General features: G+C 53.0%; 1 long non-coding RNA gene across 1 annotated transcript in view; it reads right to left on the bottom strand.

Annotated features, from left to right (window-relative positions):
- The window catches only part of LOC113604484 (uncharacterized), a 133733-nt gene extending 120649 nt beyond the window's left edge, over nucleotides 1–13084 (bottom strand). The window contains exon 1 of the long non-coding RNA XR_008297813.1: nucleotides 12949–13084. This is a non-coding gene — a long non-coding RNA (uncharacterized LOC113604484). The remainder of the gene's footprint in view (nucleotides 1–12948) is intronic.
- Nucleotides 13085–13629: the final 545 nt, after the last annotated feature.

Here is a 13629-nt window from a genome sequence, read left to right as displayed (position 1 = left end):
GGACTTACATAGACAAGGCCCCTCTCCAGTTCCTGTGTGGCCCACACTGGCTGCAAAATGGACATGCAGTGGTCCTCCGTTCACATGCCCCTGCTCCTCCCACAAATGGTTCACCGGGGGGCCTGCCTCTGTGGCCTGAAGGGACAGCTCAGAAACACAGCACCCTCGGCTCACCGTGCAACATGCACACAAAGGCCATACCTGGGGAAGCCCCAGGACTCAAATCCAGGCCCCCCACAGGCAGCAGCCCAGCCCGAGTTCTGGCAATCCTGGCCACGCTGGTCATTTTGAGCTCAGAGGGATGCCTGGCTTGAGCCAGGAAGCTTCTCCTTCTGCAAGTGATAGCACTCTGGCTGTGATGATTCAACCAACCAGGCAGCACTTTGCTGAGCCCTCTCACCTGGATTCTTTCTCTCACGGGCATCATGAGCCAATCCTGGGAGGGATTCAGGGCAGGTGTTGGGATCCCCATTTCGCAGGTCTGGAAACTGAGGCTGAGAGAGCCTTACCTAAGATCAAGTGGCTGATGACAGAGATCTCACAGCCCTCTCCCCAGTCTGTGCTTCACATCTGCTCGAGGGATCTGTGTTTAAGAACTGCATCACTGGCACCTCCCTTCCGTGCTCTGGGACATCCGAAAACCCGGGGCCAGGGTCTGTCATGACCAGCCTTTCTTATAGCCTCTCAGCACCCGAGTTCCCTGAACTGTAAAATAAGGGCACTGCCCTGACAATCATTATGATTGCTACTGCCACCAGAAATATCAGGACTTCATGATCCCTTACAAACCTAGCTTTCTCTCTTACTGTGACCTTCCTTTGAAATTAGAGAGCTAGGCCGAGCTGAGAGCTATGGATCACCTATAGAGAGCGCCTGCTACCCTGGCCCCTTCTTCTAGAAGCCCCCTCAATGCTCCCAGCCTGGTGGCCTGCACCCCCAGAAACTCAACCAACAAGGCAGGGCAGAGCACAGGCAGGCTGTGAATGACCGGGCGAATGAGCTGGCAGCTTCTCCCCGCCCTACAGAACACACTCGTTTCCCTGTGGGAAAAATGTGACGAGGCTGGATCTACCATGAAGAGCATTAGGTTATGATAATTTGAGCTCCATGCAATTATTCCTATTAAATGCATGAGCAGAACACCGTAGCTGGTGGGCTGGATTCTTGTTAAGAAAAATAAGTGGCTTTATATTTCAAACTGGAAGACAATTCTAACCCAAGGATCCTAATGAATCAAGTAACTTTAGACCTTTTCTTCTTCGGCTGTGCTTTACTCACAAAAGAAATGTGCCTCGTTTACCAGGATTCCAGGCCCATCCTGGTCATGTGCTCAGCCGAACCCAGCTAATTAAATTAAGCCACAGCCACCTTTTTCCTAACCAGGAGAGAAGGGGCCCATAAATTATGCTGCCCTGAGCTCCCCACAAATTGCCTCTCCCCGAAGAGGGCTTTGCCATTTGAGAAAACGCATCCAAGGCGGTGCGTGGCGGCGAGGCCCTGGTAATTGGCCGTCCCTTTGGCGCGGCCTCTCCCACTCACCCGCCAGTGGAGAAATAATGAGCTGCCAAAGCTTGGGGAGGCTCGGCAAACAGAGTGAGGAAAAGGGCTTGTGCTCCAGAACCCAGGCTAGCCGGCCAGTCTTGCTCCAGCCAGCCCAGGGTGGTAGGGAAGCAGTGGGGCAGGAAGGTCTGGAACCTTCTCCTGGGTGTGTCCCTGCTGTTCCATCTTGGACATACTTCTCCTAGCACACAAGCCACACTAGCAGGTAGTCAGCGGGAGAGGGGGCGGTCAGTAGGTCCTGTGGGTGCTGCACGTTGCTGAGCCCCCGGGGTGCCATGTGTGATCAGTTGTGTCTGTGAACCCCGGGGCGGGGGGGGGGGGTCCCACCTCTGAAGAGTAAATAGACCAGGCAAGCCTCCCTGGAGGAAGAGGAGGAAAGGAATGACTCTTGGAACTCCCACACAGTAACCTAGAGAGGGCCCTCCTTTGGGGCTCCTTCACTCAGGTCTCCCTGATCTTTCTGACAACAGCCAGAGCGGGGGACAAAGCAGGGAGAGTTGTTTCAGACAACGTGTCTGCCTCTCCGCCCAAAGCAAAGGAAAAATCTCTCCATCATTGTAGCAATGGGAGTGGCCCCCATCCTGTGTGGGAAGTCCCCCCTGGTATGAAGCGGGGAGCAAGAGATTCAGGGCAGGGAAAGTAAAAATGCAGGCAGGCCTGGGATGGGAGGTTTGCAGAGCGCTAATCCCCCCGCACCAAGGGACTGATTTTAACAAGGCAGGTTGTTTCAGAGGCGCTCCGGGTTGACTCACATGTGCTGTTGTGGCAGGCTCTTGTGCTTTATTCTGCATTCAGAATTTTCTTATTCCGGGATTTCTGATCCAAAAATGTGCTTTGAAAGCCAGCCCCGTTTTGGACAACTCCTCAATTTAAAGGGCACTTTCTATACGTCACTTCTCTGCACGAGGCTGCCACTCACAAAGGCAGGGTGGAGAGGGGGGATTCGGGGCTAACTCCCAATGCCCATCTGCCCCTGCTCCCAGCCGAGCTGGGGCAAGGACCCTGGGGGGAGAGGCAGCACGCCTGGACCAGGGAAAGGCTGCATAATTGGGCTCTACAGCTAGGAAAGCCCAGCGGGCCACAAGGGAACCCAGGCAGGTCCCTCCCCACGGCTCTCACTGGATTTGGACAATAGCTATAATAGCTGGCATTACTGAGCACCAGGCGGCAGGCACCCAGCCAGGCACTTTACACGCACCATTTCATTTCGTGCTCACAGCAGCTCTGAGGAGGGCACCATTACCCCTCTTACCAACAAAGAAACTGAGGCCTGGAGGAGCTGAGGAGGGTGCCCAGGTCCCACAGCCGACCACCGATGGAGCTGGGTTTCCAACGTGGTGCTGACTCCCAAGCACCCGTCCCTCAGCACCCCCTGCCTCTCGGGCCGTGCTCGCATCTGCTCCACCCTGCGACGGGGCACTGGGAAGCACTGGGTGCAGGGAGATGGCTGGGCTGGGCTGGCGGAACTGGTGAGCCCAGGAAAGGAAACCCAAGTGTGGGTCTCCCTGCTTGCTGGGTAAGCCAGTCGTGGCATGTGACTGGGCGTTGGACGCCCAGGTATGCTGGGGATACAGCTGCCACAGTCCCTCACCAGATCCCCAGTCAGGGAGCAGTTAGGAGACCTTTCCTGGAGCCTGAGGGGCAGCGTCTGGGGTCGTGCCAGAAGCGGCTGGGACCTCAGAAAGCCACTTCTCTCTGCACCACTCGACCATGTCTGCCAGACTGCAGGAGCAGGAGGCAGCCGGCTGGGCCACTTTCTGAGTCACAGAGGGGTGTGGGTGACGCTGGAAAGCCGAGCTGAAAATTGACCTTCTCCCTGAGGTCACTGCCAACACAGTGCTGGTCACGTGGCAAGCATCTGCCAATGGCTTAAGCCGCTTCAAAGGGGGAGAGGGCAACTAGATGGGCATGTGATGTCACCAGCATTGGAAAATCCACCAGTCCCCTCCTCCAGCAAGAAGGGCCAGGGCACCACGTCCCCAGCAAAGCCAGTACCACGTGACAAAGGCCAACCCCAAGAGCAGGGACCCATCCGCCCGGTCTCAGTCACTAGCACACTGGGATGGGGTGGCCACACCTTCCCCAACAGGCCTCACTTCTCTCAAACCCCACCCCCCCACCGCCCCGAGGAAAACACAAGCTTGACTGGCACTCACTTTGAAATCTGAATCTCTTGAGATGGAAACCCAGGGTTGTAAGCGATCAGACTTTGTTAATTTTGCCAGGCATCACCCACAGGACTGAGCACGGTTCTCAGGGTGTGGCCGCCATCAGCCAAACCAGCCACATCTGCTTGCATTTCATCACCAACATGGTAAAGTTTGACTTTCAGCTGACCTTGAAATTCACAAACTCCAGCAGGGGAGGGCTGGCAGTGGGGGATAGGAGTCAAGTGAAAGCCGCTAAAAGGAAGCAGAAATAAAACAAGCTGGGGCTGCCCTGTGCCCCCCAAAATTAAAACCAAATGAGCATATCAAAGGGCACTTTTCCCAGCTATTTTGGCTCCAACACTCCTCAGCTTTAATCAAGTCTCTGGGAGAGAAAGCTTCAAGTGGCTGTAATTTCCTACCTGCCTTCACCTGCAATGCTTAGACCTGAATCTGGGAGTTATTTGGGGCTGATTTCCCCTAATGCACAAACCCTTCCATGATGCCTTCTCCCTAAGCTGAGACTGGCTCCCTAGGCCCTGGCAAAGGATGTCTGCTGGCCTGGGCTTTCCTGGCCTTGAGGAAGGCAGCAGCATGAGAGGCAGGAGTTCATGTACCTCTAGGGCGTATGGAAGACCTGGAAGGAGAGTCCCTCCATGTAGGCCCAGGCTCTGACAGACCAGGTCCCTTGGACAAAGAGCTGGTGGGTTGCCCCAGGCCACAGCTGGTAGGCTGGAGTGCTAAGAGAAGATGCAGCTCCATCTGGGCTGTTCCATGATGCCTCTGGGGGCCTTTCCAGCTCTGGCATTCACACATCTACTCCCAAGACTTCCATGACATTTGCTCCTGGGGCATCTCCCCTAGAGACATCACAGCATCTGTGCTCTGCACTGAGGCCTTAGAGTCCCAGAACAGAGAGCAAGCAGATGAGAAGAGGAAGCTAGAACAAGTCAGAAGCACCATGTTCCAAGCTCCCCTGCCCCACCTACAAGAAGAAAGAGCTATGAGCACTTCCTTAGCGTCTACTGTGTACCCAGTGCTTTTATCTGATTCCATCTCCCACAAGCCTCTGAGATAGGAACTCAGATGAATCCCATTTTACAGATTCACTCAACTACTGTGTGATTGCTCACCATGTGTCAGGCACTGGAGGAAACAGCTGGCGGCTTAGTGAGGCGGCCGTGAGGTCCTGCTTCAAGTTGGAATATAACCTCAAGCATACCAATGTCTTTTGTGGGTAGAATCCCACAAATACTCCATTTTTTCTTCCTGGATTTGCCATTCTTCATCCTCGAAGGTACCTTTTTGACACTGTATTCTAGGAAGCATGGACTGTGAACAAAGAACTCATGACAGAGGCTTGCGCACTCCCTGGCCACAGTGGGACTCTATGTCTAGCTGTACTGGGCTGGCAGTGGGGACAGCTATCCTGCCCCAGAGCACAGGCTCTTGTGGGGACCCATGTCAAGTCTGCTTTGTGTCCAGATGGCCAACACTGCGAGAGCCCCCACAGGGACCGCATACGGGGGCTGGGGGGGGGGGGGCATGTGTTGCCTCAGAGCCACAGCTCAAAGCCCCATCTGCAGGAAAACCCAGCCCCAGCCCAGTACCCTTAAAGCTGGAGGGCAAAGCAACAAGCCTAGCCCCAAAGGACCTGAGCCTTCGTGCCCCTGCTCTGCCGATTCCCTTCCTCCTCCCCTTATGCACACAGTCCTTCCTCCCCCCAGGTGGGACATCTTAAACCCTCCTCACAGAAGAACCAACACCCACAACAATCAAGTGATGTAGACTCTTGATGTTATTCTATCCTACAGAGTTCTTACTCCTGACCCCAAATCTCGGCTACCTCCAACATGCAGTCCTGGCAGCAGAAGGACCACAGACTTTGGGGCCAGAATGTCTGGATTCAAATTCTGCTCTGACCTTCACCTTTCTGAGGGTCTGTTCCCTCGTGTGTGAAATGGGGATACTGACAGGGTGGTGGGGTTGGGTGGGCCAAGCCTCCTGCCTCGGAGAAGGGCTGGGAGAGGGCAGGTTACAACAGGTGCGCAAGAAAGTTAGGGCACCTTCCTTGTGAAGGAAGGACGGGCAAAGCACGTGCAGGGCCAGACCCACCAGGGAGGCTTGGTATGGCACATGCTCGGTGCACCCTTTAGCCCCAAAGGGGTGAGACCACCACCAAGGAAGAGAAAGGTGTGAGACAGATTAGCAACAAACATTAATTAAGCAGTTACCAAAAACAGGTGAGAGGACAGAGGAGAAACCAAATGTGTAGAGCTATGGTGCCCAGAGCTCAGGGGGCCTCCCTGTCCCACACGGCTTTGGACTCTACCCTGAGGTTCATTTCCATGACCCTAGGGCACTGCCTGTCTCCCAGTGAAGCCAACTTGTGTCTCCAGGCACAGGACCCAGTAGGTGTTTCTACATACTGGGTCACCTCTGCCCAGTCCCAAACAACCCCCTGCCACACTCAGGGAACACTTGTGTGCACTCTAGGCCCTTCCCTGGATGCTCACGATCCTGAGGCTGCATGGGTTAGGGATGGAGGTGAGGATATGGTGGCAAGCAGGTCCTGTTGGTCAAGAAAACTCTTTAAAACCCGTAAATGAAATAAACTTTAAAAAAAAAAAAAACCCGGGGCGCCTGGGTGGCGCAGTCGGTTAAGCGTCCGACTTCAGCCAGGTCTCGATCTCACGGTCGGTGAGTTCGAGCCCCGCGTCGGGCTCTGGGCGGATGGCTCGCAGCCTGGAGCCTGTTTCCAATTCTGTGTCTCCCTCTCTCTCTGCCCCTCCCCCGTTCATGCTCTGTCTCTCTCTGTCCCAAAAATAAATAAAAACGTTGAAAAAAAAAATTTTTAAATAAAAAAAAAAACCCACCTGACAGGGGTGCCTGGATGGCTCAGTCAGTTGAGCATCCAACTTTGGCTCAGGTCATGATCTTGCACTTCATGAGTTCGAGCCCTGCACAGGCTTCTCTGCTGTCAGCTCAGAGCCCACTTCGGATCCTCTGTCCCCCTCTCTCTCTGCCCCTCCCGCACTTGCACTGTCTCAAAAATAAATAAGCATTAAAAAAAAAAAAAAAACAGGAGGTCTCACATACACAGGACTACCACTCCCTGGTCAGGGGAGTCATTATAGGCCCCCCAGGGTGGCTGGACATCTTTGAGCCCACAAGGATGTGACACTGCAGAGTAACCCAGAAGAGGTAGAAGCTAGTGAACCCCCTGCAAAGCATGGCCCCTGTGACCCTAAGCAGAGCCATGCAAGACATGGAACAGTCCTATCTCAGGTTTGAACCCAAAGCCTGGCACTTACCAGCTGCCAGTAAGGCCCTGAGTCACAGCTTCTTCCCTAGAGACTACCTCTGGGGGGAGGGGGGCGGGTGCACAGGTTTCCTACGAGAAATGGAGGGGAGGAAAGGATCCCCAGGTGGATGCTGCAGGACCTTTCTCCTGTACCCAAGTCCTCCACTGCCAAAAGTCTTCCTGGGGGCAAAAAGTCCCTGGATCCAGAGTGTGATGCTGAATGATCCCGGAGCTAGGACAGTTCCCCTTTATAGGGTGAGCAAAAGTCAAACCAAAGGTCCTTATGTGGGCTCCCTAATGGTGGGCACCAAGGGTGGGGAGATTCCAGGGAGGGAAGGAAGCCGGTGCATCCCTCTGTGATGAGGGCCAGGAGGAGCATCTTTGCCCAGGTGTGGCCAGGACAGTGTTCTTGCTTTGATTAGATTCCCCTGGGGGAGGGAGGAGGAAATGCGCTCTCTCCCGTCTGCCCCCCAGAAACAAGGCTGCACCTGCCAGGACCTACATCCTCCAGTCTGTAAACCAAGGCCCGATCCGCCACACAGCAGAGAGCATGCTGCCCACATCTCCACTCCATGCAAGGGCTTCTTGACAGTTATTGGCAGGGCCTCTATTACCCAAGGACGGGCTGGGGGAGGGGAAGAAGGAAGAAAAGCCAATTTTGTTTCCCGGAGAGAAACGAGATTGCTGCTGACAGCTGTCCGTAGGAAAGCGGAGGCTCGTGCCCGCGTAATCTAAACTCGAGCGGCCCAGGTCTCCCCTCAACCCAGAAATGAGCTTGTTAGAAGAGTCTGGATCCCGGCCGTTTCCCTTGACAGCTTCCTTCCCCTAATACACACAGCAAATTGGCAACCTGTCCTCGGGCATTTGCATCCGGAGTCCCTGGAGGGAGATATCTCTATTATTCTGTTTTGGATAAAGGAGGCCGTTTGAGATGACAGGTAGCAAACGCCTCTTTAATAAAGCATACAAGCAGCCACAGAGAGCCAGGCAGTGGAGAGAGGCTTGACAAATCGGTAGATTTGCAACCCAGGAGCATTAGCAGGGCCAGCCGGAGCAGTGAGCAAGGGAATGTTGGGGCTGCGGGCTAAATCACCCCTTGTTATTCTGATTTAACCGTCTCATGGCTGGAGCCCCTGCCCACACCCCTCGGAAAGGCAGACTCAGAACATGGACACGCAAACGGCTTTGTGGCCCAGCATGTGCAAGCTGCAACTTGATCCCGTGAGTTCATCGCCTGCCGTGGTGTGGCACAACTTCCTTCTAGCAGTTCACAGATCTTTCAAGAACGGTCCCTAGCCTTCCCTCATCTCTAGCCTGGTCTCCACTGTCTTTTTTTTTTTTTTTTTTTTTTTTTTTTTGCAGTAACCTCAATTTTAAGAGAAATAAACATTTACTCAGCATTAACCATGTCTCACCCCAAGTGTCGCCCTAAGTCACAGGAGCTTGTGCCTTCCCCTCTCGTGTCATTTCCCTTGATGCAACTATTTACTCCACTGCACAAACAGCTTCCCATTCAATTCTCCTTAGCTCTAGCTTCTCCTCCGTCCCGAATCTGAAGGAGCCAGGCCTAGGGTGTTGGGCTCTGTCCAACGATGCACTGGCAAATATTTAACAGCCAGCTCTCTGAGAAAATAAATAAAAATCTGATTTGTGGTGTTTGCCAATTTCTGTGGTGTCAATACGCACACTGGGGCTGACTCCAAGCTTCCAAGGGGGTGTCACTGAAGTCAGTTGGGAGGAACCACACCAAGAACTCCACAGCTCAGACCACTGAAATCACGGCTCGTCGCTGGAGAATACCTATGTGACTTGGAACATTCCATAACTATGCTGCACCTTACCTTCCACGAAGATGGAAATGCTAGGTCATGAGGAAGCAGAGGGCTAACTGAGGCCACATGTGGCACCAGTAAATACCCGATAATGTTGGCAATTATCCTCCCCATCACCCACTTGACAGAGGCAGCTTTGATGCAAACACAGCAAGATGCTTCCACTTCCTCACCCCAGGAGCTTGCCACATCGCTGAGGGTGGCCTGAGCAGGACTGTGGTTGGTTTGGTTCTCCAGAGCAAAGAGATGCAGTTGTGGCGACGCCAGGAGTAGAGCCGTGAACTCCTGCCACCCACCTCCCCGCTTCCTAGGACACCTACTCTCTTCACGAGACTCTTCCCCATCTCCACCCTGGCTGCACACCGGAATCGCCTGTATTTGGGCCAGGTTTCCCATCAACCTAGATTCTGATTTAACAAACCCAGGTTGCCGGCTGAGCATCAGGATTATTTTTTTAATCTCTCCAGGTGATTCTAATATGCAGCCAAGACGGAGAGCTGTGTGATGACTGATGAGGAGGACAATTCACAGTAGCAGCAGAGCATGAGTGTGAACGGTCCACCTGTGTTCCAGGCAGGCTCTGGCCTCAGCCCGCATTTGGATGCATCCTTCCTGATGCCGAGCAAATCCCTGGGGCTGGAGTGACCCACAGAGACCAGACTCCAGCAACCGGGGGGCACAGGACTTTGAGGGCTCCCTGACCCAGAGTGCCATGTCTCCACACAACCCCCGTGTGCCCGCTTCAAATACTCAGACTCTTTCCTCCTCCAAGAACCAGGCAAGAACTGTAGCCATGTGAGAGGCATTCTTGGGGGTCATGTGTTCGCAGCCGACATGACCAAAGTCAGCGAACGCAGTGTTTGAGTGTGGATGGCCAAAACTGAAGGTGTCCCCTGCAAAACACAAGAGTGGGACTGCTGTTCCCCAGTACGGTTTCTACAGGATACTATTTCTATGGGATATTCATCAGGACCATGCAAGAGAGAGATGCTCAGATTCACATGCCTCTGATGGAAGCTAGAGTAGACCATGCAAGGTCAGGCCCTCTACTGCATGACTTCAGGGAGTCTTGGTATAATAATGTCCTTGGAATCTCCAAGAGCCAACATAAGATAGGGTGCTTCCCAAACTTAGTAGACCATGGAAACTTTCTCCCACGTAGAACCTGCCACCACCAGAGATCCATAAAACATGTTTGGCAAAGGCTCAGCAAGATCACATGGCTAACAGGCCCTGCCACAACACCAGGCAGAAGGTAGACCTGCCTGTCCCCATACCCACCACAGGACAGTCACCAGGAGGAGAAGCTTCTCTGGACACATGAGAATAAGATGCTAAGCCCAGGATCCACTCCAGATCCCACAAATAGGCTTGAACAGGCTTGGGCAAAGCATGGATTATGTAAATACGTATTTGGGGACTTTTTAAACACAGATTATTCACCCAATTAACTCTAATGGCCCCTCAGAGCTGAGAGAGACTATTGTGTAAACATGTGGGGCTGAATGTGGCCTCAGCCCCAAGATTTCCTCAAAAGACGGGGTTTACAAGTCCCCCATAAGAGTTCCCTCTGGGCCCCAACTTGGCAGATAAGTTCATTGCCCGGAAGGGAATTCTTGCCTAAAATATGAAAGGGTAAGAGTGAAAAGAAGGATCCAGCTCCCTTTAAGCAAGCGGGGAGCTCTCTGGGTACAGATTTTATATATATTTTCATTTGCCATAAAACATACATTATATGACACAGAACATCTGGTAGCCTCCAGTAGTCTTGCTCTTTCTCAATACTAGGAGAAATGGTAGATTTCTTTCCAGCAGCCACTTACATTCACATATTCTAAATGTTTCCCTGTGGATACAGCACAGCCGGGAGGGAAGCTGATCCCATGCCTACTTCAGCAAGGCAGTGGGAGCTCCACCCTTGCTGGCTCTGCCTGAGACCCAGGAGGCCGAGCACATTGGCCCCAGCATGGAGCCCCCAGGAGAAGCTGGGCCTCCTCCAGGAGATAGGGCCAGAGACCAACTGGCCAACACAGAGAGCCTTGGAGGCCAAGGGAGCATGTCCATGGTCAAGTGTGCTGACAGAGGACTCAGGGCTAATTTTCCAACATCAACCAGGAACAGTCTTCTGGAATCCTCTTGGGCCCTAAGTGGCTGTACAGGAGCCCTGGAACCTGAAGGCAGGGAGCTTGCACACCTGGGGGAGATGAGTTAAGGTCTGGTCTTCCCTTGGCTGCCAACCTGCTCTCCATGCATCCATACACCATCGTGTCACAAGAGCCAGAACCTGAGAGGAGGCCTTGTTTTCCTCCCTCTCTCTTACCACCCGTGTCCCACCCACCAGCATGCTGACCAACCTGACCGGCATGTCTCCATGGCTGCAACTCTCATGCCAACCAGCCAAGGCTCTCCCTTGCTCAACTGAGCTTCCTCCTGGGCCTTCTCAATCTTTGGGGAGATGCAAATAGGACCATGTCCTACTTCTGTGGGGAATCCTTCCTACTACTCTTAGGATAAAGACATTAGCACAGCTCATGCCTGATTGAGTCCCACTCATTGCTTCCCTCTGCCCAGAACTGTCTTCCTTCCTGTCTTTTCCACGTCACCTCTCAGCCACCAGAGCTCAGCTGGAATGTCATTCCCTCCCAGGGCCAGGTATGGGCTCTCACAACCCTTGGCACCAAACACCCAAACTAAAGTCATTCTCACTGCCCAGCACTTGGCATACAGTAGGTGCTCAGTAAACATCTGTTGAATGAAAGGGCTTCACCGAGACAAACAACCAAGGGACGAGGCACCTACAGGCCTAGCAGTGAGAATGGAAGTAGAAGCAGGAAGAGAAGAAAGGGCAGGCACATCCTCCCTCAGTTTAGCCCTCCCATCAGCCCTGTGAGGTCAATGCCCTTGTGTATTTGAAATAGACCCAAAGAAGTAACATGAAGAGCCAAGAAGTGGTGAAGGCAGGGTTTGAACCTGCATCTAGCTGACTCCAAAGTCCATGCTTTCTCCCACAGGATGCTACTGGGGAGTCTAACACAGTTGACTGGGAATCAGTCATACTGATAGTGGAGGAAACAGGAAGAGTCCAAGAAGAGGGATCAGCACAAGCAAAAGCATGGTGGTAGGGGCAGCCAACACATCTGAGAAAGAAAAGAGGTACAGTAGGGTGGGAAGAAGTTCTAGAGAACACAAAGCCAGAGCGGTCTGCAGAGCCTGGGGAAGGAGGCCACTGCATGCCAGCCTTGGGAGTCAGAGTGTTATCATGGACAGCCAAGAGCAGGACACAAACTTGTCCCCTGCTCCAGAGACAGTCACCAGCTCCTTTCGTGCTGCACTCCGAGGTTAGACCATGTTAGCAGACCAGCTTCACATCATCAGGCCCACCACAGAACGGACAAACGAGCAAACGAACAAGAGGCAAACACAATACACCTCTCTCTCAAAAATGATCCCCAGTTAGCAATTAGAAGTCCTTTAGAATTAAAGGGGAAACATGTCCTGCTCCTGGTACAATCTTCTAAGAGCTCCCAGGACTGGAAAGGACAGAGAACTAGGCCCAAAGAGAGTGAGAACTACCATATCCGCTGTCGAATTCCAAACCCCTTACTCCTTCTTGTCCAGGAAGCCTCCCAGGTGGAGAGAGCAGTTAAGTTCAGACTCAGCCCCTCCTCTCATCCACCACCCAGGTGCCCTCTCCCCCTGCACAGCAGATAAAGCATGGCCAGGTTTGTAACATCAGAGCCCTATGAGCTCACTAACCCCTCATCCCATTTCTGGCACATCACCACCATGGCCCTCTCAGATCAGAGCCTCCTGCAGGGCTGAATGAGCCCATCTTACCCCCTCTGAATGGCCACCAGCATGTACAGGTGAGCACCTCATGCCTTCCCAGGCCTGAAAGTGTTTCAGTCAGTGCTTATATACTGGCTAACTCCAGACCCACCAGGCAACCAACATTTCCTGAGGGCCTTCTATGCACCAGACACTGATGAAGATATAAAATGGTGTGAAACATGAGATTACTGCCTCAGTCAACAAGATTGCATCTCATGAAAAACTATATAGCAATACAAGCTCTATGGAAAAGTGTGAGCATGTGCTCAAGTACCATGTGCTTGACAGAGAAGAAAGCTCTTGGCATCCAAAAGAGTGAGAACAGTAGAACTGTGGCCTGGGCTGGGGCTGGGGACTTCACAGAAGAGCCAAAGGAAGATTCAAGCTGACACTTCAACATGAGCCCGAATTTCGATGTGTGGAGAAAAGGGAGACAACAGTACAGCTGGGCAGAAGGGCCCAGGCAAAAGCACAAGAGAGGGGACTCCCAAGACTAGGCTACAAAATCGCACCCACAGACTCTGGCCAAGTAACTCTATGATTTGGCACAGACAGGATGTGAGGACACAGCCGTCCCAAAGACTAACAGCTCTACACATGCATGTGTGCATGTGGCATGTGTGTGCATGCACAAGGACACACACATCACACACTGCGTCACTGGCCACGGTGATTACTCAAATCTGAAGCCAGGCCACTTCTCCCGTGGGAATCAGCCGGCAGGCAATTCTTGGAAGTGCTACTAGGAGGTGCCAATCTCAGCGTGTATGCTTATCTTGTTCTTGTAAAACTCCCAAGGTGTCAGCCACAAAGATCATTGAAACAGGGAAGGCCTAGAAAAGGAGCCTCAGCACACCACTCTCCCAACACTTCCTACAGCTGTTTAGTAAGGCCTATCTGCAGGGTTGTCCCAGAGTTCCAGGAGATTAGGCTGGGGTTTTACCTAATACCTTCC

The sequence above is a fragment of the Acinonyx jubatus genome, chromosome A1 (genome assembly GCF_027475565.1).
Source record: "Acinonyx jubatus isolate Ajub_Pintada_27869175 chromosome A1, VMU_Ajub_asm_v1.0, whole genome shotgun sequence".
Taxonomy (NCBI): domain Eukaryota; kingdom Metazoa; phylum Chordata; class Mammalia; order Carnivora; family Felidae; genus Acinonyx; species Acinonyx jubatus.
This window is presented reverse-complemented; position numbering and strand designations above follow the sequence as displayed.